The sequence below is a fragment of the Barbus barbus genome (genome assembly GCF_936440315.1).
Source record: "Barbus barbus genome assembly, chromosome: 15".
Taxonomy (NCBI): Eukaryota; Metazoa; Chordata; class Actinopteri; order Cypriniformes; family Cyprinidae; genus Barbus; species Barbus barbus.
The window spans coordinates 19,144,631-19,171,957 of record NC_136743.1 but is presented as its reverse complement, the minus strand read 5'-3'; the positions used below and the strand labels follow the sequence as shown (position 1 = coordinate 19,171,957).

Genomic DNA, 27,327 nt, shown 5'->3' with positions numbered 1-27,327 from the left:
GTAAACAATGTTAAATGCAAATAAAAACACCCCTACATCTAACAATATAATAATGCTTTGTGCATTTTTAAGTGCATGTTATTGAGCATATTATTATAACAATTTATCTATGCATATGAGGTTTTTTCTTTTTTTCTAACCTCATATTCCGATCTTCTAGTATAGCAAGTCTCTGCCTACATTTTCCGTTTTTACATTTTCCTGTTTAACTCCGATGTAGCCTAAGGGTAGAGGACGGATTTTTGAATGTGTCCTATCTTAAATAATTTGTGTCCAGTTAAACTTCATTTCGGCACAAATGTCATTAATATTTTTCTTATTGTTGGACCTATAAAGTTCATGGCAATATTAATACATGTCATGTTTGGTTTAAGAACATTTTTGTTACTTTTATTATACGCCAAACAATTTAGATTAGTGAGTTGGGTTGCCAAAAGCTAGGTTTTGAATCAAAACAGCTGGTTTAGGTAATTTAAGAAGTGTTTTATAAAATGTTTTATTAACTTTATGCGTTTAATTAGTCCGTTTGCCCATTTTGCATTTTGGTTATAAGCTACATTGCATCAAACTTACAGAAGTTTGTAATAACAACTGGAATGCAGCGCTCTGTCATCTTTGGTGGTGTAAGAAGGATGTGGAATGAAACGAGCAGAGCTGGAACAGTGTCATGGGATTGTAAAGCCATGATTATATGAGGAATGCCATGATGACTTCAGCAGAGATGCGGAAATGAAGTGCATTTAGAGGTAACAGATGAAAATGCATTTAGAGTCTTTGTCAGCACTGCTATCAGGGCTCGAGGAAATAAAGGACTTTAGTACAGTCTCCACTTTGGCTCAGGGATAGTCTAAAAAAAAAACAACAACAAGAGGCGGTCTATGAATAGCTGACAGATTTTGACATCATATTGGCACCTTGCATTATATGGTCGAGCCAGCTGCAATTGGATCATAATTTAAGCGGATGATCCAGTGGGTCGTTCAGGGTGAGTTTTGTTGTTGACGTGGAAAGTCTTGGGCATTTTCCGTCATCTCACAGTATGAGCAGTGAGTCACAGGATAAATCATGAGAGTAATTAAATCCAGTAGGTATATCAGTCTTTCAAAGCCTCTGTCTTTTTACCCTTGCGAAAGCTGAGGCTGAATTCAACCGTGTTTTCTTTTAGACGGTGACTTTGTTCCCTTTCTGCAGCCTAGTTCATTTACATCTATCATTATAGTATATCATTATATACTATCATTGCATATATACTTATATGCCTTATATATGCATTATATTTTGAACTTTACTTGATCACGCCTTAGATTAATATGCAGAGACAACTATAACAGTTTTTTTTTTTTTGTTTTATAAATAAAAATAGCTAATGTTTCACTCACTTTGCAGCACATATCACATGAGCAGTAGCGGACAAAGTATATACTTTGTTACTGAGTAGTTATTATTTTTCAAGTTCCTGTACATTTTTCAAGTACCAGTGTTTTTATTTTATGAAACTTTTATTTCACTACATTCCAAAGTATATAATATCGATCAACCAAGCACTTGATGGTTCCCAGATCTAGTTTGAAATGGAGGTGATTGCGCTTTCACTGTATTTGGCCTTAAGCTTAAACCTTGCATTTATTTATTTATGACAGGTAATCACACTAACATAAATGTGATCCTGGTTCATAGTGTTGAAGTAATAGACATTGTTCTGTGAGATTTTATAATAAGGATCAATGAATATCCACCAGGGCCAGTAGCTTTACCGATTTCACAATAATGCTGACTAGTTTGGATGCCCTCTGACTGAGTAGTTATTAGTGGTGATGAAACACTTTGTGCCCAGGTTGCATTATTGTGGTTTCATGTTGCCTTTGTATTGTTTATTCTCCTGGGGAAGTTTAGGCCAATCTGTCTGATTCTTCACATCAATAGGGGCCGCAGCTGCATAGCCTGACCCCCAGCAGGCCTTTGTAATGTGCCCAGGCGTGGCGTGTGTTTGTGTCTGGGTACGTGCACGTGGGTACGTAGGCGCTATGCTCTTCTGTTCAGGATGTGCCACTGGTCTGTTTTAAAGGGTCCTAAGAGAAGGTGGTGTGTTAGTCACAACAGACGACACAAAGTTGTCAAGGTTTTTATGATGCTGCTGAGTACAGGTGTCCTGTCAGCAGAACCACCGCTCTTTTGTCTGCATACATAATGACTATCCAAGCTCTGATTTTGAAGTCTAAAGTGCTCAATAATAATGTTTTTTTTTGTTTTTTTCCGGCTGTGCTGATCCAGTTAGGTCAGATTTGTACTTGTCTTAATAATATTATCAGCCACTGGCATAAATGTTATATTTTTATTTTATTTATATAATTTTTAGCAATATGATATAAATAAATAAATTTAGTTTTTCATTAAATATTATGTTTTCTTTATAAATCAAATTGGGATACATAATATATTTGTCCTATTGATTAATTGTCCTAATTGATGTTAAATAAATGCAAAAACATGATTTATTTTGTATTTAGATTATCTTTGCTATCATCTAACGCTCACTTAACGTTAATCTTCAAAAACACAAAAAATTGAATAACACTGTTAAATGTTATTTTTAGCAAATCTCAGAACGAACATCCATTCCATGCATTATAATATTTTAAAGCCTAAATTCAATTTTTGGCTTTTAGAAAATTGTCCAAATTAATTATTTTTTATATTGTTTTAAATATAAATATAGATAATTTGTATATAATTAAATAATTATTAAATAAATAAATAATTATATTATATTATATTATTACATTACATTATACTATAAATATAGATACTTTAATTGTTTAGACAATTGTAGAATCTTACAGCAATTATTGGTTAATAGCAAAAATAATTCCCTGAAAATTGAACCCATTTCCATGATGTTGCTGTATTTGAACTATAGGAATGCTAGACTGTACAAACTGTCTAACGGTAAAATCACAACAAACCTTTAGCTGCTAATTAAAGTAGCAATGCTGAAAATATCAAAAGTATTCAACTAGTTCGCCAGTGTGACCCATCGGTAGTTTTATAAATATCAGAAAACCAAATGTTACGTTTGAAAGGCATAAAAACACAAATAAATGATCAACGAACATAATATGGCCCCAATCCCTGGTCTCAGGCCATCTGGATATTGGTCCATTCTTATTGTCCTCGTCATGTAACCCTAGTGTGTGGACACAACCCCAAACCATTATGGCTTTATTGCTTTTTTTAATGTCCTGTTTTGGGCTCATAGATTTAGAGGCCCTATTCTTACATAACTGCTGCAGACATTTTACAGGGCTTGTTACTAAATATTGCTTTGATTTTACAGAGAGCATCGACAAAATAAAATACTTGCGTAAGCACAGCAGATCAGGCCTTTATTGAATCTCTCAGCGCTTATTCCAGCTCAGACCTTGTGACTCATATCATAGAGAAATGCAATTGCATATTGTACAGGCTCCTGAGAAGTACTTTTGCAATTAAGTGGCCCAACACTGGGTCAGCTGATGAAGGATTAAGGCCACACTGCTGTGAGTGTGAACAGCTCAACAGAAGGTTTAGATGAAAGCAGCCCTATGGAGGTGCTCCACAGCAGATGGCACACACACTGGGAACTGATGTTAGGTGCCAGGTCACATTCCTTCTCCCACTTCCGGAGGATTAGTAGACATCATTCAATAGGTCTCTGTCTGGCTGATTATCTTAATTTGAGGTAGAATTATAATATCCTGATTTTACCGGCTAAAAGAGATGATGGATATGGATGCAGCGCAGGGAATAGCTGTTACTGTATTCTCAATAATCAGTTATGAATGTTGGTATTGTTGTTCACAACTTTAAATATTTTGCCCTTACATGCTTCCCTTCCCTCATAATTCATTACCTAGGAGTTGCTTAAATATTGTAATAATATATGACAATCACATATAAAGGTGTTTCTTTAACTAAGAGCATTTATTGTGGACTTACATAAAACGCATATCTCAAAAACCTCAAAAAAAAAAAAAAAGTTAAATAGTCAATTAATGTTTTTTTTGTATGATTCAGATTCATTTCCACACTTTGTGTAATTTTACAAAATTGTAGCTTGATTGGAAATTATATTTAGTAAGAAGTATTCAGTAATATTAATATTCAATTGAAATTTGATTGTTTTCTTCATTTGACTTCTGTTTTCTTTGCTCATATTTCATTTTAGGCATGCTATTTGCTTACACTGTAGTCACATTGGTAAAATAGTAGTAGTAATAATAATGATAATAATTATAAATAATAATAAACAAACAGACTTTTTTGGGGCCAAAACAGTTGTTGTGGGACTGTTGAACTTCAAAAATTGATAAGTAACACAAGCACCAAATGACACAAGTGCAAAAAACACCCCCAAAAAACAAAACAACAGAAACAAAAACTAACTGAATGAATAAAAAAAAATAAAAAAAAATAAATATAATAATAATAATAATAATAATAAAACAAATAAAATAAAATAAATGAAATAAAATAAATAAATACAATTTAAATCTGTATATAAATATGCGTTTGAAGTGTAGCAGAAATAAATAAAGACCTTTATATCAGAAGGATGTTGAAATCTCTCAGTTTTAATAGAAATCAACCCCTGGGACATTTAAATGTCTGTAGTTGAAGAAGCACTCATAAATGTTTCATAAATGAATCAACAATGAAATATGAATCTTTAATTCATTATAATACAATGCAACGTGTATTTTGTAAATAAGCAGAGTGCATTATAAAAGTAATGTTGATTTAAAGTAATTAACTGCTGAACTCTGTGAGCTTTGTCTGACTGCTGGATTAAAATGTGACCCAAATCCTCTGGACAGAATGAAAAGCATGCATAGACCTGTGATTTGTGTTCGGGGCTCTTAATTACAGTTAAACATGCCATGGTGATGGTGTTCACGGTAAGATCCAAGCAATTTCTGAGATTCACCCATGTAACTCTATCCACGTGAAGAAAAAACATTGAGCTTGTGAGGTTTTTTTTGTCATATTTCATATTTCTTTTGTCTCCAGTATCATTCGGACATTTTCAACACAAACAATAGGATTAGCCTTACATGTGGGAGAGAAGCACAATTGCCCTCCATTTTAGGAATGCTTAAATTCTCAAGGCTTCATCCTAAAATGAAAAATCCTCCCCATCACTCATTTATTAGTGCAGCATGTCTAGAAGAATGAATGAAATGTCTGCAGTTTACTTCATCTGCCATCTTGTGTTCATATGACTGCTTTTACAGATCAACAATAAAGGAATAAAAAAAGAGTAGCGGATCGGTGAATAGTTGGGAGCATTGGCGGAGGGCCAAGCATGACACTCAAACACTGACCTATTTCACGTCGTCCAGAGTGCTAGACTAGAGAAGAGATGAATTACTGTCTCTGCTGCCATCTCATTTCAGGTGCTTATTTACTTGGCACTGTTTGTGCTATATTTTTAGCATTATTTCTCTTTCAGCAATGGTTACGTCAGCTAGTTGCTAACGGCTGCTTTTCATATTAAATGAAATGTGCGGTATTCTCCCGATGACCCGGCCGTTTTGCGATGGGGTTAGACTTTTATAGTAACTACTAGCTCACCTGCTGGGCATCTAACAGCAAATATGTGGTGGTGTGTCCAGTTAATGCACCCTGGAGGTTGTGCAGACGTATAAATCACTCTGTCTGAGTCAATCCTGTCCAGGGTAAAATTGTGCCCAACCCCCAGAGTGGGTTCAAGTGGCAGTGCATTAGCACAACCCAAATGCCAATTCTCATGGTGGCACATCCAGTTCTCTCTGGTGGCACATTATTGGCAGAAATGCAGATATGTAGCCTGTGTATGTACACAGATATATGTTTGTTTTTCTGTAATGTTGGAAAATTTCCTTTGACTTTTGTCATTTTTGTTTGTTGTTGAGATAATTATATATTATATCCCCAACCCTTCAAGAAGAAATTGACTAGCTCCTGTCAAATAAAAATTATCATCAATTCCAAACCCAATATTGTTTTATTTAGTTTAGTAAATTGTGACTCACCATTGTGATTAATGCTTAATAAAGCAGAGCATCAGTAAAAAAGTGCATATAGTACATAGGGGTGTCGAAATGAATAGTTTCTGCGGTGCATCGCGATGCAGACGAGGACGATTTGGTATCGGTTCAGTAATAGACCATAACCGATTATAACGTACTGATGCTTTTCTGGCATCATTTGTCGCATTCGTGCTTTGTCGCAGTAGCATACAATGGCGGAGGGAGGCGAGACGTGAGTGCGAGTAATTAAAAATGCTCCAAGTACTTTAAAAGCTGACATCTGGGCAAATTTCAGCTTTTATGAACAACCTGGTAAGCACGACCTGGGGTCTGTTCTTCGTACGTCGCTAACTCAGTTAGCAGGATTTGATTGTTGACGATTTCACTTGATCTTAGATCATTTGGTTCTTCGAAGCTCATCCTGGCTCAAGCTTAAATCTGCTCAGGAGCAGGCTTATTTCATGTAAACAGGATTCGATTGCATCTTTTTAAGCAGAAATGATAATTAAAATCTGTCCCAGCCACCGCTACTTTATTACAAGATCACCCTACTGGTCCAGGGACAATAATTTTAAATAATGATGATTTAAAAATTAAATTTAAAAGGAAAAAAAAACATATATAATAATGATGTGTAGTCTATAATACTATAGACACAGCCAGTTTTACTCATTAAAAGATTTATTAGTGATGGGGTAATTACTTGATATTTGTATTGGAGTCTTACATGTGCACTTAATCTGAGTCATGCATTAATTTGAGTGGCGACAGCTATTATGGGAATGGCTTGATGGAGCACAGGGGATGCAGATAACTTGATCTCTAAGAAACTTTAATGCTGTCACATAAGAAATCTGCTTCAAATATAAAATGAAATGAATTGCTAATTACAACATTGAAATAAAAATGTAAAGCCTGTACAAATACTAGAAATCATGAATAAATAATTACAAATAAATTAAAAACAGTGCACATTTTATTTATCTATTATAACATTTATGTAGTTTTGTTCGCTTGGCTGTTTCCTTATAAAGGTCCAGAAATTTGTCAACTTTTCGTCAGGTGTCTTTTTTTAATGATATGATATCATTACGTTGCTGTCTTGCTGCCAGCCAATCGCTGCATTGCTGATAGTGGTTTCGAGTATCGATACATCTGCCCTTTTCCGGGAACACGAGAATGTGCAGTAATCTTAGACAACTTAATCCAGATATGAAAATTCGTTTGAAGAACCAAATTAACCAGAGATCAGTTATCATGGTTAGAAGATCTGGAATCTTTCATAATCTCAGATGTAATAAGCGACGTACGAAGAACAGCCCCAGGAGAAGACACACGCTGTGTGTAAATCATGTCACGCACACATAAAATATGAAGGGGGTAATACCAGTAACTTGAGAAAGCATGTCAGCCGTTTTCACCCTGAGCTGTTAACGCCTGTCAGTGCCAAGTATTTAGTATTTACTTTTTTGTATTTGTTCTAAATGCTCCTGTTGTCTTCTGTGCCCAGACTTAGTTTTGTTTGGTGTTTGATACATTCAAGAAGCATGTTTTCTTTGAGCAGGTAAAATTAAAGGTTCAGTTCATATATCTGACTGCTTATATCTATTGACAAAATTGTATACATGTGAAGTAAAATTGAAAATTGAGGATGCAGTGCGTGATATCGAATTGAACCGAATCGATGACATGATAATCGTAATTGAACCGAACTGTGAGACCAGTGCAGGTTCACACCCCTAATAGCACACTGATCATTTTCCAATTGGTTTTGGTGGAAAAACAAACCAATATTTTGTTCGTATCGTATAAATAATAAAATCATAGCAGACGCTATTGCTTTCCTGTGCACCAGTCCACTAGGTAGCAAAATGTACTGCTGCTATATTTAATGATCCCTGTCAGATATTCATAAAATGATTTGTGTTCCACAGAAATAAACAGAAATAATTTTTTTGCATTAACTATCGCTTTAAACAAAGCTTTTTCTGTTTTTATTAAGATATTATTTATAAAGGGTCCGAAATACCTCAAGTTAATGTTTAGCAAAAAAATTATAATAAATATATTATATATATATATATATATATATATATATATATATATGCGTGGACCGATACTTCAAAAATAAATGAACCTAGAATAGGTCATTTAGTGTTATAAACACATTTAAAGGGTTAGTTCACCCAAAAAATGGAAATTAGTCCATGTTTTACTCACCCTGAAGGCATCCTAGGTGTATATAACTTTCTTCTTTCAGACGAATGCATTCAGAGTTATATTAAAAATTGTCCTTGCTCTTCCAAGCTTTAAAATGGCATAAGCGTTGTTTTTGTTTTTGTTCAAAAGTAGTCAAATAAAGCGCACACATCCATAATAAAATGCGCATCACATGGCTCCGCGGGGTGAATAAAGGCCTCCTGTAGTGAAACAATGCGCTTTTGTAAGAAAAATATCAATATTTAAAATGATATAAAGGCCCTTTTCTCACTTGTACTAACTGTCATACGCAGAAGCCATTCCAGCGGATGACGTAGGACATATGCGCAGCGCACGTGCCGGTGATTAGTGACGAACTTGGAAGCATGACGGAGAGAGAACAAAACAATACGCCGGTTACAAATTAGAAGTACAAAACAAGGATTTGTAAATAAACTTTTTATTATGGATGCGTGTGCTTTATTTGAGTACTTTTGGACTGTTGAACAAAAACACACACCCATGCCATTATAAAGCTTGAAAGAGCAAGGACAACTCCGATTGGATTCATATGAAAGAAGAAAGTCATATACACCTCGGATGCCTTGAGAGTGAGTAAATCATGGACTAATTTTCATTTTTGGGTGAACTAACCCTTTAATGTCGGTTTCATTGGGGGTAGTTGTGGCCTAATGGTTAGAGAGTCGGAGTGGTAACCCAAAGGTCGCAGGTTCGATTCTCGGTACTGGCAGGGATTGTAAGTGGGGGGAGTGAATGACCAGCGCTCTCTTCTACCTTCAATACCACGACTAAGGTGAGACCCTTGAGCAAGGCACCGGACCCCCAACTGCTCTCCGGACTGCCCACTGCTTCGGGAGTGTGTTCACGGGATGTGTGTGTGTGTGTGTGTGTGTGTGTTTGTTCACTACTCACTGCTGTGTGTGCACTTGGATGGGTGAAATGCAAAGCACAAATTCCAAGTATGGGACACACCACCCACATATGCATCACAGAAGTATTAAGAGTCATCGGATGTAAAATTTAGTTTACAAGTTGTTTGAACATAATTGTGTGTTGGAAGTGTGTGTACACATCCATCCTGTAATGGTAAAAATCCACCCAGTGTCTTTTTTTTAAAATCCCTATTTTAAAATCCCCTTTCTCAAATCAGGCTGTTCTGAGATTCCTGTCAGAATGACGTAGTTCTGTACAGGCTGCTCCCACGATTGATCCCACGTTGATTGACAAGGACATCTTACCTTAGACCCGCCCTGAGTGAGCTGAGAGCTGTCCGACTCTGGTGCAGGGGAAGACAAGATGTCTCAGATTAAGCGATTGAAGTGTTTAGTTGTTGGATGTTATATTGAATATAGCAGTCGTCAGTTACTCCCGATCTACATGTGTCTATGATCGCGCGAATCATTTGTGATCCAGCTTTATCTACGGAAGTGAGTATAAGGGTTTTATGAATCTTTGCAAATCGCCTTTCTTTAAAGGTGCCATAGAATGCATTTGATACAGTATTTTAAATTGTTCTCTGATATCTACACAGAAGGTATGTGGCTTAGGTAAGGGCAAAAAATCTCCAGAAACGATTTTACATGTCCATTTACAACCCTAGGATTTCTGCCTAGAATGAAACGGTCTGTTATTGGCTTATTTGGCAGGGTCATGAATAATAATGAGCTCTGCTCTGATTGGCTGTTTCACAGTACGGCTCATCAGCAAGAAGGAAGCACAGGGAGGAAAATATATATTTAAATACTTTCTCTCGCAGTTATATCGTCGGGTAATTATACTGTATATAAAACGCGGGCATCAGGGAGCCGTTATTAATATGCGAGGCATTGAAACTGCTTTTGAACGATCCATCGATCGCGTTATAGTTCACTTTCAAGAGACGCGATCACACAAACTATGTTTACATTATGGAGCAACAGTACTTACCACACATTTCACAAGATCAGATGCTTGTCAGTGGTGCTCAGGATCTGTAAGTCATTCGCCATCATCCTCATCTCTCCTTACTGAGAGTGAAATCTTATGTACTGTAACAGGCTACCGCTAGCAAGGAGCTAACCATGTCCCTTTAGTGGCTCGCGTTATTTGCTTTCTGTGCCTTTCTGAATACAGACACCAACCCATCCCTGCACTTCACACCCCCTGCACGGCCTGGAACATAACATTTATTGTGTTATTTTCGCTGTTGTCCGCGCTTGTTTATTTACAATACCTGCAGAGCTTCTGATGGTTCAGCCGGCTTAGAACAAGGACAGGTTTATGCAAATGTTGGGGGCGTAGTGATCCCGACTGTTGCGTCACAGTCGGTGTTATGTTCTGATTCGCCTGTTTTTCAGTGGTCTTTTTTAATCACGTGATTTACATATGAAGGAGGAAACTATGGTGTTTGAGGCTCACTGTATGTCATTTCCATGTACAGAACTGTTATGATTTAAATATGCCAGGGTAAAGACAGTTTTTCATTCTATGGCACCTTTAAGGATTAGTTCACTTTTAAAAAAACTTTTGCTGATAATTTACTCACCCCCATGTCATCCAAGATGTCCATGTCTTTCTTTCTTCAGTCGAAAAGAAATTAAGGTTTTTGATGAAAACAGTTCTCCATATAATGGACTTCATTGGGACACAAACGGTTCAAGGTCCAAATGACAGTTTCAGTGCAGCTTCAAAGGGCTTTAAACGATACCAGACGATGAATAAGGGTCTTATCTAGCGAAACGATCGGTCATTTCAAAAATAAATAAAAAAGTTTAAGTTTTATAAGCACAAATGCTTGCCTTGCTCTGTTTTGTGACGCGCGTTCATGACGTCACGTAATACGCAATGACGTTGAAAAGGTCACGGTTGACTTAGGCGGAAGTACCGAGTCAGTGTTTACAAATGTGCGGAAGGAGGACCATATACACATATTCAAATGTGTTTGTGTCAGTTTATCGTTTAAAATGCCCATTTGTGCGTATCCTGGGTGTTTTAATATTAAAAAGCCTACTGACTCGGTACTTCCGCTATATATAATATACCAAATATCCAAATATATATGATATGTATATATAAAATTCAAACAATTTTGAATGATGAAACATAAAGACAATAAACACTTGACTGGGACAATGTTTATCTGTGTTCTTTAAGCCATTTCGGCTATTTTCATTATTAAGGGTGCTATATTTATAATCCAATTGCTAATCGACATAACCTTTATTACAGTATAGAATATATTTTCTGCCTTATTCTGTGACAAGAATTTAAGTCAGGTTGCCACTTAAAACGCATAATCTGATGGATGGATAAATCAAAAGTAGATATGAGTGGCGCCGTTTTATCTACTACATACTGAAGTATGCATGCATGACACTAATGGTGTTTTCAGTTGAAACCGTGGTCTTTTCTGAGACGATCATCACCGTGAAAATCACATACCGTTACAACCCTAATGGACACTAACGTTACATCAAAGATGAGCTTTCTGACTTGGGTGCACATGAATTTCTCTGTCAGTAAATTATTTTTCTGATTATTACAACACCACATGAATGCAGTATAATCTAACTAGCGATCATGTGCGGTGATAATGCTTCTTACATCCGTTTCGGGAAAATCAGAGGGCAAATGTTTCGATAGCTCAGGCATTTAAGTGGCACCGAAATGAGGCACCGAAATGTGCGTTCTGATTTGGCCCGGTACATACGGGTTTTATGGCGATAATGTAATATGTAGCTGTGCTCTGGGGCTCCACCTTCTTTAACATGCAAATCTTCTACGGTTTTATTACTTGTGTTCAGGTCGTCGAGGTCACTCTGCTTTGTAGTAAAAATTGAAGTAATTCTAATTGAAAGCGACACTGACACTTGTGATTTGTAAATTCTTGTGGGAACATTTGGTCTGTCTGACCTGAAGACATTATAAAGGCCTCCAGGGAGTCAGGCTATGCAGAAAACAAACTGCATTGACAGATATTAGGCAGTGTTTCACTCAGTTTTGTTTCACACATAAGAAACCTTTCAATATTTGTTTATGTCACAAAAAAGCCTCTCAGTTTTCACAGTTTTCAGAACAGCAACAGCTCTAAGTGACTCACTAGCTGCTGTTAAACATTGCATGTGAATCACTATCTTTGATGCCAACAAATAAAAAAAACAAAAAAAACAATTCTTTACCAACTTGCAATGGCCTTATATAACATCATAAATCCTGAGATGAAATTGCTTAACGCTTCATCTCAACCTGATTAAGCATATCTTTCCTCTCATTGGCCAGTTACATTACAGTCTGGCTCAAGGTCATTAAAAGTGTCCTTGTATGTCCATGTTTTTTTTAACTGAACTTTCTGCGGGCAGTGAGAGCGGAGATGACACTGTAATCCCATTGAAATCTGGCCTACAATCTCCACTGATGCGATTAAGATGTTTCTCAGCTCTTTATGGCTGTAGGCACTGTTTCTGAACAGCAATTAGGCAACATCTCTGTAGGCCAATACATGACTTGTACATGGTCTTGCGGCAACATATTGCACTTTCGTAAAGTTTTGGTTATCACAAACATGTTTTTTAAAGTGCAGTCCTTAAGGAAAGAGGGTAAGCAGTTTAATGTTGACCTGTGATTAAGGAAGGCAGTCAGACTGTATTAGACTAATACAAGTTGATTGAGGGCTAACTGCCATCCTGGCTGGTGTATCCAGTCGGTTGTAAGATTTCGTTTAGTTTGAAGGACACGATCATTCCTCTGCCACTGTTACGGAACGAAACCCGGCAATGAATTATGTCGAAAGATGTGTACTGTGATTCTGTGCTTCCTTGTACGCCAACTTTGGAAATGTGTAATTTCTGTGTGGATTTCAAAGGAATTTTCATCTCGTGAGTATCTTTTGGCTGTTTTCTGTAACTTTTTGGTGCTTCAGTGTATTCAGTTCTGTTGTAGTATTACAAATGAATATCAAGTTCCCAATGTCGTAAATAAATTTTTTTTTTTTTTTTTGAGCGAGCCTGCTTCTCTTTGTCATTCACTATGTGTGTAGTTCAGCCTCACTAAATATTAAAGACTGATTTGGGCTTGTGTGATTCAAGGGTGGACAGGAGAGATACCTGTATTATTGTCTGTCTGGATGGATGACTGCCAGAATTAATCTCTTTAAAATGACCATGAGAGGATTATTCAGATTCAGACCCATTTTATGTGGAGAGCAATAAATTACCTCAGCAAGCGATAGTAGTTTAGAATTGAACAGACCCAAATGATAAAATGCAAAGTCCCTTAATGATGTATATGGGCTTTCTGGAATTTAATTAACAACTTCTTGTTGGGGGAATGAATATCTTCCTTGATTGCCTGATGTAAATTGTTGCTAGGGTCAAAGACTAATGTTTTCTTTTGACCTAGTTATATTCATTTAAAAAAATACATTAAAATGCTATTCATACATGCAGTGACTGGAATACATATTTTCTTTGTTGAACATATTTTAATTTTCAAATAAAAATTTATTTTACTTAATTGGAAACTTTTGCCCTCCGAAACTTCAGGATGCACAAAATATTCTGAATTAATTATAAGAAAAGTCGAAAGTTAATAATAAAAAAAAATACTAAGATGTATACACTACTTTTGCATGAATTCATGGTGCACCTAAAATATATTAATGTTACTATATAGGCTACACACTAGAGTTTAAACATTTGTAGTCTTTTTTTTTTTATTAATTGAAATTTAATTTTTTTTATATTTCACATGATTACTGAATTTTTGATCAAACTGTTCAGCAAAAGAGCATAACGTTTTTTTTTTTTTATCTTATCGACCCCAAACATTTGAACGATACTGCATATTAAATTTTTCTTTTATATTGGACAGTCTGATTTGTCATTGACCCAATGGTAGTCATGAGTCTTAATTCATTTGTCTTGTGAATGCTCTTGAACATTTTGAATGGAATTCCAACCTAATAGTAAGTGTTTCAAAACTGCACATGAATACGGCTGAGTAAAGTCAACTTTAGAATATTTCCTAAATGATTTATGTGCTGTGATGTAGCGGGAACTTTGAAACAGCATCAAACAGATCAGCAACAAGCTGGATGTTCTTTCTCTGTGGAAATTACATTCCTCTGTACAAAAGCTTGCTGTACTCTCTCAGCATGTTCACACAGCGTTCAAGAAGCACAACTTGGAAAAAGGTGAAACTGCGCTTATCGGGATTAAGAGCTCTGACTCACAGTGGGCTTTTTTGTGAGCCAACCTTCCCCCTACTGTGAAACGTTGCAGGAAACATCTACAGGCCCATGCATTCACAGCCACTTTATATACATTGTTCAGCTGTAGTGTTGAAAATGCACAAATTTGAGTCATATTTTGTTGCATGTAGCTAAATAGGCTAGCAGTAATTGATGAACATGCCTTTATGATTTACAATTCTCCATTATGAACAGAAGTTGTAGCTTCAGCAGTAGTAATCACACAGTTAATTCATACATTGAATAAATTAGCACAAACCTAGTCAAAAGACTCGTTTAAAGGAGATATAAGCAAAGTTTACTATTTTGCCAACCTACACCAGATTTGGCCAAGGAGTGGAGATTTAGCTGGATATGGTAGAGTTAGCCCATGCTGATAGATACTGCAGCTACACCATCTGAACCCAAAAAGCATTTTTTTTCCCCCACTGACAGCTATTTAAAAGATGCCATGTGGTCTGACAGTTTTTCCAAGCAGAATATAAATGATAAATATTTAATTATATTATAGAAGATATTTTGACAGTGATCAAATTGTCTGCTTGTTTGCACGTCACAGCTTTCGTTAGATGCTAGCAACTAATTGAGATGTATGGGAATGCTAACGGATGGCTTCATAGGTGTTGCTAGACCCTACTTAAGGGAATTTAATCCAATAAACTCTCCCATCCAAAAGCTCTCCCTTCCAGTGAAATCACAAAAAAATGCAACCAGATCTATTCACAAATAGATGCAATTTTGTATTTTTCTTTTTTTTTTATTGTCAGTAAAGCAAGATTCAAACTCATGACTTGAAGTATTCCTCTGAGCCATATCAGCTCAGGCTGAGCCCCTCTAAGTCTCGAGTGACCCAGGGATACCTTTATCCAGGCATTACAGACCTCCTAGGACTTAAACACTGAATTAGACCCCCCCCCCCCCCCCCCCCCCCTCCTCAAAATCCCACCCTCTTAAGTCATGTTAGCAAAACTGTGTGAAATGACTGTCAGGAAAAGAGCATCTCAAAGACTTCTGACTGGCTGGAAAATAGCAGTCAGATTGTTTTTGATGTCAGTGTCTTTAATGTGATGCTTTATGCACTGGTGCAATTTATTTACAACCAGGGCTCAAATTCAGGGGTGATGCGGGGGATGGCAAAAAATGACAAAAAGCATCCCCTCTGTAAAACCACCATCCCCCTTACTATCCCCTTTGCATTAATAATGTGTATTATGTAAAACTTATCATGCAAATTAAATGTTAAAATTCTCTACTTAAAGCTGCAGGCCGAAACTTTTTTTTTGTTGTTAAAAATGATCCAAAATCAATATTTGAGAAAGTACATAACCAGTCAGTGTTCAAAACGATCACCTTACTTTAGCCCGATTCACAACGGTTAGTTTATAATAAAGTTTTCTAATTTGAGTGGTACGGGTAGGTTTCCGTGGGAAATTCGAGCATGGCACTGCATCATTACGTCACGTCTGTAAACATAAAGAAGTTGTCCCGGCTAGTAGGCGATCACATCCTGCTGGTGGCGGTTCATTTATAGCTTTTTCTCACAGCAGCTAGAATAATTAAATTTATGATTTTGATGGCGGATTGTAATTCAGAAAGGATTGTGTGTTTATGAAACACATGTGAATTAAATAAAATTATATTCCAGTTTTAAATGTGCTCCTGATTACAGATAGCCAACGTTGGATTACACAAGTTTTTGTATTTTAAATAGAACCAGTTTGAAGGAAGATTAATTTGCTTTTTGGATTAAAAGAATTTCTTAATATGAAATTTGAATGGTATGACAATTAGATATTAGACTGTACAAAAATTGAAATCTACACGCTAATACTATAGTCACGCAATGCTGATGTTGTTGTTAACATTAATAATTTGAGAAAGTATAACAATGATAATATTTTGTACAGTTAGATGTGATATGAGCTAACTGATCTTTAGATTTAATCACCGTTGGTATCGTGATTTATTATAATGCTTTTTTCCTCAGTTGGGCAGAACAAACTTGGCAGACTTGTTACTTGTTCAGATGGCAATATACGGTAATATAAGATAATTCACGAATAACGATGATTGGCCAATCAGAATTCGGTAATGTAACAAGCTGCACTCAAGCGGAAGCAAGTTTTCAGCATTTTTCGCGCGAAACGAAGAGGAATATCTGAGGAAGAAGAGGAATATCTGACGCCGCTAGTCACGTTTGCTGTTCCTGCTGTGTTTTTTAATTGGACAGAGCTGAGAATCCAATGTGTACGGCTCAGTGTTCAGGGAAGAATGTGGTGTTGTGCTGAATGCTCTAGTTTTTGTGTGTGAAGGCATTTAGAAGGTAAGGTGATGATGATGACTGTGGTTTTAGTGAATAGACTGGGTGAGGTCTGAATCCACACTGCCTTTGTCCAGCTGGTCCACTTATTAAAAGAACAGCAGTATCAGGTTGTCTCTGAAAGATTTAGTTTATTAAAATTTGATATAGCTTATACTCTGTACCGGCCTCCGTCCTGCCGCTGCTGTCTGCCGACACAAGCAGCTGGTTGAAGGGCTGTAATTAGATTAGAGAGGAGTGGGTGACAGTGGGCAGACGAGTGTGTGTGTGTATGTGTGTTTATCTCTGTTGGTGTCAGAATCACACACACGACTGATGTCACGACTGGCTGGCTGTAATCTGGTACCATGAGTTGTGCTGATTGAAGGTGTGTGATAACATCCATTACTCTTGCTCTCTCTCTCTCCTTTATCGTTTTTTCTCATTCTTTCAGTGCATATGGTGTCTTTTGGGACATTGTTTTGTTTTTATTATTTTCTGTAAGGAAACACATGCTGGGGAAAGATCATTTAATTCCTAAATAATGGCTAATGTACTTCATCTGCAGATTCACATTTCACATTTTCATGTTCAATTTTTTTTCTTTTTAATCCAATATCAAGTACTATCAGGAACTGTCTATGAAATATATATTTTAATAAATAACTTAATAATAAAATACAGTATGTATGTGTGTGTATATATATATATATATATATATATATATATATATATATATATATATATATATATATATATACTGTATTTAGAAAACAGAATAGAAAAAGAATAGAGCAAGCTAGTGTTAGAGGCCTTTTTTTTGCTTTTTGTTAATTATATAATAAATAAAAGAAAACACATAGGTAGCATACAAAAAGAATAGAGAAGCTAGTGTTATTTTTTTTTTTTTAAGAAAACCAGCAGTTAGTAAATGAATAGAGTGCAAGTCTAAAAAGGGGCAATTTTTTATTTTATTTTTAAGAATAGAATTAGAATAGAGCGTGCTAGAGTTAGAAGGTCAAATAAAGATGGAAGAGATGTGTTTTTAGCCGATTCCTGAAGATAGCTAAGGACTCAGCTATTATATCAATGATATTATATATATATATATATATATATATATATATATATATATATATATATATATATATATATATATATATATATATATATATATATATATCTCTTTTATTATATATATATCTCTTTTATTATATATTATATTATATTTATTATATTATATATTTTTTTTAGATTTTGTCTATATAATATTTTATAAGGTTTTAAACAAGGTTGTGTGATGTAGTCCTATAAAGATATGGTTAAATATAGCTATTTATTATTATAATTCAAAAGGAATTATATTCAAATAATTAAAATATAGTCAATTATATGATATTTATAAAGTATTGAAAAAAGATGGCATAAATTTCGGAAGTATCCACATTTCAGGATCAATTCTCCCATCCCTATTTCATGTCATCTGATCATTCGTGTGTATAAGTATATGTATGTGCTCAGATCATTTTGAATGATGCAAGATGCATTAGTGTTTGCTCTCGAATTCATTGGCTTTCCATCCTGTAATATTGTTTTGATTTCAGTGGGTTTTTGTGTTTCTCTCTCTCTCTCTCTTTCTCTCTCTCTCTCTCTTGATGTGTTACTGAGACATTTTGGGTAGCTGAGAGGGGCGAAGCAAGGAATGGGAACACGCTGAAGAGTTGCTCTAATTACGTAGAGTAAATTTTCAATTAAATTAGTTCCCATTATTTGAACCAGCATTCCTCAGTAATGATGGCATAGAGCATGATGAAAGACCGATTAGCTGGTTTATATGATGCATGACTCTGAGAAGCTTTTGTTTCTAGTAAACAGAGACCTAAGTGCCATTTGTCATAAGAGGATATTTTGCACCACCCAAAATATCTCACAGTGAGTTCTTGAAATCAGTGTGAAAGTGAATGGGCAAACACATTGAGGATTATACAGGCACACATGTGTCTCAGCGTGTACACGTCAATCTTGCATTCGGATTGTTTTGTTTCTGTCGAGTGTCCAGCTGGTTTTCACGTGGCATGGCTATTTGATATTCCATTCATCATTGATTTATCACAGCGTTACATACTACCAGCACTGTCTATGCTACTTTATCAAAGATTAAATCAAAGATACTGGCAACAGTTTGAGCAGGCAGAAAAAAAAAATCCTTGTCTTTTGACGAATCTAAAAAAAAAAGTTATTTTGCAGTGACGTGAATGGTATCAGGTTCTTTTTTTCTGAGTCACTGGAGCACTGAATGGCCCTTTAGCTGAGTTTCCTATGGAAAAGCTTGTGCTGTAGTCTGTGCCCTTGTTCTGTGCGAGAGAAGAGGGCCGGCTGAGCGTTGACAAAACCTTTAGAGATCGTGAGGCAGCAGACAGGCACTGCAGCACTCCTTACTCAGCACTATGTCCTCTCTCTGTCTCAGCTCCCACCCTCCTGTAGCTTTCCAGCGTCTGCTGCTGTTCTGATCCTTCCCCAGACTCCCATGTGTCCGATCTAATAATGACGAGACTGCACAACCTCCCTCTCTATAGAAAACAAACAGCGCTCACCTTAAATTCCTTCGCTGCTCTGACGTTCACATGTTAGTATGATACCATTCTGTGTATAGTGGCCGTTCATGATTTTAATGGACAAGATTTATCTTGTTTTTTTTAACACGTGCAATGTCCTAAACACAGAAGGGCTCAGCTCATATACACTACACTACCTTTCAAACATTTGGGGGTCATTACGATTTTTTTTATGTTTTCCAAAACAGTCACTTATGCTCACCAAGGCCGCATTTAATTGATCATAAATTCTGTAAAAATAGTAATATTGTGAAATATGTGGGACTCTGGCCCACAAAACCAGTCATAAGGGTAATTTTTTTTAAATTGAGATGTATACATAATCTGAAAGCTGAATAAATAACCTTTCCATTAATGTATGGTTTGTTAGGATAGGACAATATTTGTAAATCGGTGCAAAAAACAAGAACAAGAAAATATTGAGAAAATCGCTTTTAAAGTTGTCCAAATTAAGTTCTTAGCAATGCATATTACTAATCCAAAAATAAGTTTTGATATATTTATGGTAGGAAATTTACTAAATATCTTCATGGAACATGATCTTTATTTAATATCCTAATGATTTTTGGCATTAAAAAATTTATCATTTTGACCCTGTACAATGTATTGTTGGCTATTGCTACAAATATATCTACTTAAGACTGGTTTTGTGGACCAGGGTCACATATTATTAAAAAAATAATTTAAAATAACTGTTTTCTATTTTAATATATTTTAAATTGTACTTTTTCCTGTGATGACAGCTAAATTTTCAGCAGCATTACTCCAGTCTTAAGTGTCACATGATTATAAATAATTCTAATATGCTGATTTGATGCTCAGAAACACTTGTGCTGTTTTATATTTTTGCAGAAACCATGATTCATATTTGATATTTTTGCAGAATAATTTTTCAGGATTCTTTGCTGAATAGAAAGCTCAAATAAACAGCATTTATTTGAAAAAAAAAAAAATTTTTTAGAACATTATAAATGTCTTTGTACTGTTACTAATATAATAATGTAAATGTACTGTTACTAATATAATAAAAGTATCAATTTCATTCCAAAAAAAAAAACCTACTGAACTCAAACCTAGGTAATGTGTAGAGTGCAGAATAACTGTTCACTAAATATGCAAAACCAAAACCAAAAATCACATTGCTATGGGGATAAAAAAAATGAATAAAAATGATGCAAAATACAGTTTGATGGTTGGTACCAAATATTTTCCAAATTCACTCATCATTGGGTTAACGGTTGGGCAGAAAGGTAATTTTGGGCTTTGTATACCAGAATTGTGTTGGTGTGTGTGTGTGTACTTATGTGTTTCCTCCCTCTCTCATTAAGTTGTTCTGGGTGCTGTCCTATAGCTTGGACCCTTTCTCAAAGCGGAGCTGCTATGTAAGGATGTTTTAATGAAGAGACGCTCCTTGTTTCCGGCTTTTTACATACTAATAAGCCTATTCATCATCCTCCTCAAAGGAGTCCAGCCTCTCCACACTGGCCTTGTTGGTAAACAAAAGGGTCTGTGCAAAAGCCGCCACACCTCCAACCTTATTTCCTCAAAATAAACCGTGTGTGGCGATGGGGAATGTTACTTTGGTGGTTTGGGACTGTCTTGCTTTCTTGTAGGAGAACTTGAGTTAAAGAGAGCCTCTTAAAGTTTGTAATATTTTGTTTTTCCCCAACAATCAGATGTCCCAAGAGAAGCAGGGATTGATTCCTTGTGAATTGTTGAAGTGGTTCCTTTCATGTTTTCATTTGGTTGGACCCTTTTGTTTCTTTTAAGTCACAACGGCCTCTGCAAGGTGGAGCTTCTGATTCTGTGTGGTCTTCCAGGTCCATTCAGACTGTAACTTCCTCTCTTTAGTGCAAGATCCTCTCTGATGTTCTCTCCATCTCTGTCTCACGACTCTCACCTTATAAATCAGTGGTTCTTAACTGGTTGGTCACAACCTAAAAATGAGGGTAACACTTTAGCATAGGGGCCAGTTCTCACTATTTACTAGTTGCTTATTAGCATTCATATTATTAACATATTAGCTGTTTATTAGTAAATATAAAGCACAAATTCTGCATGTCCATATTCTACATTCCTAATCCTACCCAATACCTAAACTTAACAACACTTATTAACCATTAATAGTCTGCAAATTAGGAGTTTGAGACAAAAGTCATAGTTAATGGTTTGTTAATGCTGACAATTGGACCTTAAAATAAAGTGTGACCAAAAAGATTAAGAAAGATTAAGGCTTTTTTTTTTTTTTTAGTTTAGGATGAAGTCAAGTACTGCCGAAAGAGATGAGTTTTCAGTTGTTGCTTGAAGATTGACAGGGATCCGGCATTCCGGATAGGGGTGGGAAGATTATTCCACCAGCCAGGAATGGTGAACGAGAATGTTCTGGAGAGTGATTTTGAGCCTCTCTGTGATGGTACCACAAGGCATCGCTCACTAGCAGATCTCAGACTTCTGGAGGGGATGTAGGTTCGTAATAGTGAGTGGAAGTAGGAGGGTGCTGAGCCTGTGGTAGTTCTGTATGCAAGCATCAGTGTCTTGAACTTGATGCGAGCTGCCACTGGTAGCCAGTGCAAGGAGATGAAGAGAGGTGTAACATGCGCTCTTTTGGGCTCGTTGAAGATCAGTCGTGCCGCTGCATTCTGAATCATTTGTAGAGGTTTGATTGCGTTTGATGGCAGACCAGCCAGAAGAGCATTGCAGTAGTCCAGTCTAGAAACAACAAGGGCCTGGACAAGAAGTTGTGCAGCATGCTGTGTCAGAAAGGGCCTGATCTTTCTGATGTTGTGTAGTGCAAACCTGCAGGATCGAGCAGTTTTCGCAATGTGCTCTTTGAAGGTCAGCTGGTCATCAAAGATTACACCAAGATTTCTGACCGAAGTTGATGGGGTAATCATTGATGAGCCGAACCAAATCGTGAAGTCATGCTGTAGAGTAATACAGCTAACCATATTGATAATTATCTTTATTGGCTCTTAAAGTATGGAGAAACTGTGCCCTGTTAATTACATATTTGTTCAACAATACTGTTTTAGTTTGCCATAAGATGTCCAAAATAAAATCTTGAAGCAAAATAAAATAAATAGTTGACAGCTACTGATGTAAAATCTCCCAGCTGTAGCTTGTTTACTCATTAAAACTGGAGCTTTGAGAGATTCGTGCTGATTCTGCAGCTGCTGGTGGCAGAACGGCTTGATGGGAGTGCCATCAAAGATGAGTAGCATCCAAGGTGAAGAATTTGTGTTGAAAGAGACACACTGAACATAAATAGCACTTGCATTCAGCAGGATAATGGTATTCTCGCGTCTGGCTGATGAGAGCGCTTCACCGTGCTGATGTTTGATGTCTGGAGTTTTAGCTTCACTGATGTCTACAGATCGTCTCAGGGATGTTACTATGATCGTTTGCTAGATCTTTGTTCTTGTTTCGCAGCGTTTGGTTCTGTGTTGTTCTGCAGTTTCATGCTGAAGTGGAATACGAGTGTTGTAGTAAGTGAAGTTGACACCATTGGCTGTAGATTTGGGAACTGACTCACCCACATGCTGTTGTATGTGATTCATGGCTCGGGACTCGTTTGGAATGATAATGCAGGCTTTGGTGTTTGCTCACAGATAAATGAAGCTGTGAAAGTCGGCGGTTGGCTCTGTGAGGAATGCCGTCTGAACAGAATGCCAAATGTCCACGTGAAAAGCGAAGGCTGTCTCTGTGCTTGAGTAGTATCTCAACCAGCTCTCAGCAGGATTTATGTTCCGCTATTAGACGTTTCTGAACATGGTCCTCCTTAAACCTAGAATGCATGGCTTAGAAAAAACCTACGGGTCAAAAGGACTGTTGGATTTAGTTGCTAAATCCATTTTATCTTTATTTTCATTAAATTTCTCAATTTGATTATATACAAATTTTTGAAATCAGCATAAAATTATATATTTATTTTTCCTGCCCTGTTGTGATATATATATATATATCTGTGTGAAAATCTGTGAAAAAATGTGGAGTGAGATTTCATTTTGCCCATCGGGAAATGATTGGAATTGTTGGATCATTGTTGTTTGCTAATTTAATATTTAAAAAAATAATGTGTAAATTAGAATTGTCCATGTTGATTTCATGGTCACCTTTATAGCCTATGTTTCAGCTATTTTAATTTCATGTACATAACATTAAATAATTAATTTATTTATTTCCTTTATTTATTTATTTATTTTGTACAAATGCATATATTTACATAAACTAAATTATATTTACAGAAATAATTATTTGTTTTGATTTATTTGAATACTACTACTTCTACTACTACTACTACTACTACTACTACTAATAATAATAATAATAAATCATATGAAATAATTTTGTTACAGTAATTGAAATTTCTAGTTCTTGTAAATAAAACAAATAATTGATTTACTTTTTTCTAATGTGTATTTACATAAGCTAAATTATATTTGCAAAAACTATTTTGATTTATTATTATTATTATTATTAATAATAATAATAATAGTTATAATAGTTATAATAAATAATTAGTATATAATTGAGTAATAATAAATTGTTTTTTACATATAATCATTTAGTGTAAGTAACAAAAAAAAAAAAAAAAATATATATATATATATATATATATACACACACACACACACACACACACACACAGGCTGCTTTATTAGGTACACCTTGCTAGTACCGGGTTGGACCCCTTTTGCCTTCAGAACTGCCTTAATTCTTCGTGGCATAGATTCAACAAGGTGTTGGAAACATTCCTCAGAGATTTTGGTCCATATTGACATGATAGCATCACGCAGTTGCTGCAGATTTATCGGCTGCACATCCATGATGCGAATCTCCCGTTCCACCACATCCCAAAGGTGCTCTATTGGATTGAGATCTGGTGACTGTGGAGGCCATTTGAGTAAAGTGAACTCATTGTCATGTTCAAGAAACCAGTCTGAGATGATTTGGGCTTTGTGACATGGTGCATTATCCTGCTGGAAGTAGCCATCAGAAGATGGGTACACTGTAGTCATAAAGGGATGGACATGGTCAGCAACAATACTCAAGTAGTCTGTGGCATTTAAATGATGCTCAGTTGGTACTAAGGGGCCCAAAGTGTGCCAAGAATGATCCTCCACACCTAACTATAACTATAACTAAGCAAACTATTTGCAAGCTTATCACCGAGGAGTCTTCTCATACTAAAACCAGGTGCACCTTCTTGCATGCTGCCAGAAGAGATCTTGCATTCTAGCACATCCTGTGAGACGCCCACTCCTGTCAGGCATCTGGACCTGTGCCAGTGAAGCAAAACCTCCATCTCACACCCATGAAATATAGACCTAGAGCCATTGGTTATCCTCTTAATTGTTTCTGTAAGCATCTCAAAGTAGATGCCTTGCGTTCTGTTGATGGATCTGTAAGTCTCATAGTCTTAACTCAAAGTGCATGCAACGTATGGAGGAACTAGCTGACTGTAAAAGTGAGTTCTGCACCTTCATGTAATTCATCACATGAACTGTGCCCTGCGTTCAACGTTCTAGGGAGGGATGACATGATAAATATGCCTGTTTTACATATCACCTGTGTGTCTTGATTAGTCTGAGGGAAAAAAATATATATTTTGTTGAAAAACTAAACAAAATGGAGCATTAATAAATTGATTCTGAATTTGTAAATGTGAGTTTTGCTGTTAGGTTGTGTACCAGTCATAACGCTGATGGAGGTAATGATGTTGTTATTGCTTCATTAAAGTGCTGAGCCCTAAGCAGCGAGTTTGGACCTGGGTTTTCTCATCACTTGGATATCCGCGTCGTCGGGAGGAACTTCCCATAAAATGACAAACTGTAGCCCTGTGAGCCTGTGAAGTTCCAACATCTGCTGCTTTCTGTAGTGTCATGATGATTCATTAACACAGTATAAGTGAAGGAACACTGTGAGTTCAACACATAAACACTCATCATTCACTTTCTGCATTAATGCGACCCACTGCAAATGTCCTTAAATCACAGTACAGCGTATTATCTAGAAACCGGCATCTGCAGTAGACTGCACTGCAACAATACCAGCCCTTTGAAATGCCCTTTGACCCCTCATAACACTCCTTTGGTCATCTTTGAAAAATGATACTATGCTAGATATTGGAAATTTGTAATGAATACGGTACAAAAATAAGGCCTTCTTTCTTTTTATTTTTTCATTTTCAACCAAATATTGATCGAAAACTTCAAGAGGTCACACATAATATTAAATGAGCTGTTTTATTTACTATATGCGGTTTACCATTTTTGCTAATAGAAATTAAGGACATGCGATTTGTGTAATTTTAAAATGCAGAAGAATGAGCAACAAGGATGCAAATTTAGCCCAAAATATACTGCCAATGAGTTTTGAAATATTTTCCTTCACAGAATAAAAAAGTAAATATGGTAATTGTGGCCTTTCTATCTCACAATTCGGACTTCTGTTCTTGGAATTGTGAGTTTGCATATTGCAACTCAGACTTTATCAGAAATGTTAGATAAAGTCACAATTACAGTATATCATTTTTTATTCTGTGATGGAAACAAGCTCGCATAGTAATCAAAGGCCATGTATGTGTAAAGGGCAGAAACAAACAAACATAAAAAATGCACAGTCCAGCACACATTCTTACTCCTCTCCCCTACCTCTTCTCCCTTTTTCTGATCCAACTATTCCTCTCCCTCTGCCAGACATTATTTTTTTCTCTGTCTCTGATTCTCTGTGTTATTCTGCATCCACAAAACCAATTCAAAGAGGTCTTTTTTACTCTGTTGTTGATGTAATGGAAAGAGCTTCAACACCTGACTATTCCTCCAACTGAGACTGGAATCAGCTATTCCTAAATATTTCAGTGATCTGTTACTTAAAAATGCTTACCAGTTGTTACAATATTTTATATAGAGAGATTTGTTTTGAGCTGCTGTTGTAGCAGAAGTAGAAGCTTTATACTATATTTAAGGTTTGTAACATTAGGTGCATTTCTGACATGCTGTGTTTAAGCACTTGTAAATAAGATTAAAAAGATCCATGATTTTGGTTTTGGGTAAGCTTGTATGAAAAGAAGAAAGGTGTAAGCATTTTAGAAACATGGTAATTGACTGCATATTGTGTGAAAACAGCACAAATTGTGTTGGATGTTGTGCTGATTGTGTTTAGAGTTTTGAAAATGTGACTAGAGATCGGACAAAGGGATGTTAGCAATTTAAAAAAACTGTAATATCAAAAAATGAAAACTCCTAGTCCTCATTTCTTAGAATTCCTATTTGCATAAAAGCTTTAGTTGAGGTGTAAATGTCACAAAAACTCACCCTGGTTTGTTACCATTATTATTTGCATAAACTAACATTTTTCTCATGGTAATAAAACAATAATGAAAAAAAAAATGCATTCACGAGTTTACTGTTGACTGATTTGTAATGGCTGCATCTTACCTTCTGTTTTCTCTTGCCCAGGCATCACCCCCACTGATAACCTGCAGCAGCTGGAGGACAAGGGCAGCTCGGACAGCAGCTCAGAGCCCGTTAAAACCTGAGCCACACACAGGTTCGGTACGTATTTGCTATTTATGAACTGCTTTTCCATCCAGTATAACTTATAGACTACTAGTTACAAACAGCCGCTCATTACTCATTCACTATTCTACAAGTGATCAAAGCTTTGGGAGTGACGAGGGCAAGAGTAAATCTAAAGAGATTCCACTGCACTGTTATGCTTCTTAACGTGAATTCAAGCCTGTCTCCAAAATTAACACTTAAATGCTTCTCTGTTAGCATGACCTTTTGAAAGTGGTTTAAAAGTCATTCCTAAAGGGTTTCCCATAGGGAAGCGAGCGCGTTTAAATGTGCTAAAAGCTGAAGTTGCTCTCTAAAGAATACAGAAAATTGTGCTTATGCTTTGAAGGCCGAATTCTGG

At 36.1% G+C, this 27,327-nt stretch overlaps 1 protein-coding gene across 3 annotated transcripts in view; it reads left to right on the top strand.

The window, feature by feature from the left end:
- The window catches only part of LOC306881357 (protein FAM110B-like), a 35,696-nt gene that overhangs the window by 1,308 nt on the left and 7,061 nt on the right, over positions 1–27,327 (top strand). The window contains exons 2-3 of one of the 3 annotated variants that reach the window (XM_079435419.1): positions 25,147–25,327; positions 26,868–26,963. The gene's annotated coding sequence lies outside the window, so the exon portion shown is untranslated. Of the gene's footprint in view, positions 1–12,947; positions 13,121–25,146; positions 25,328–26,867; positions 26,964–27,327 lie in introns of those variants that run through there. The other 2 variants (XM_079435420.1, XM_079435418.1) reach the window with 2 other exon arrangements.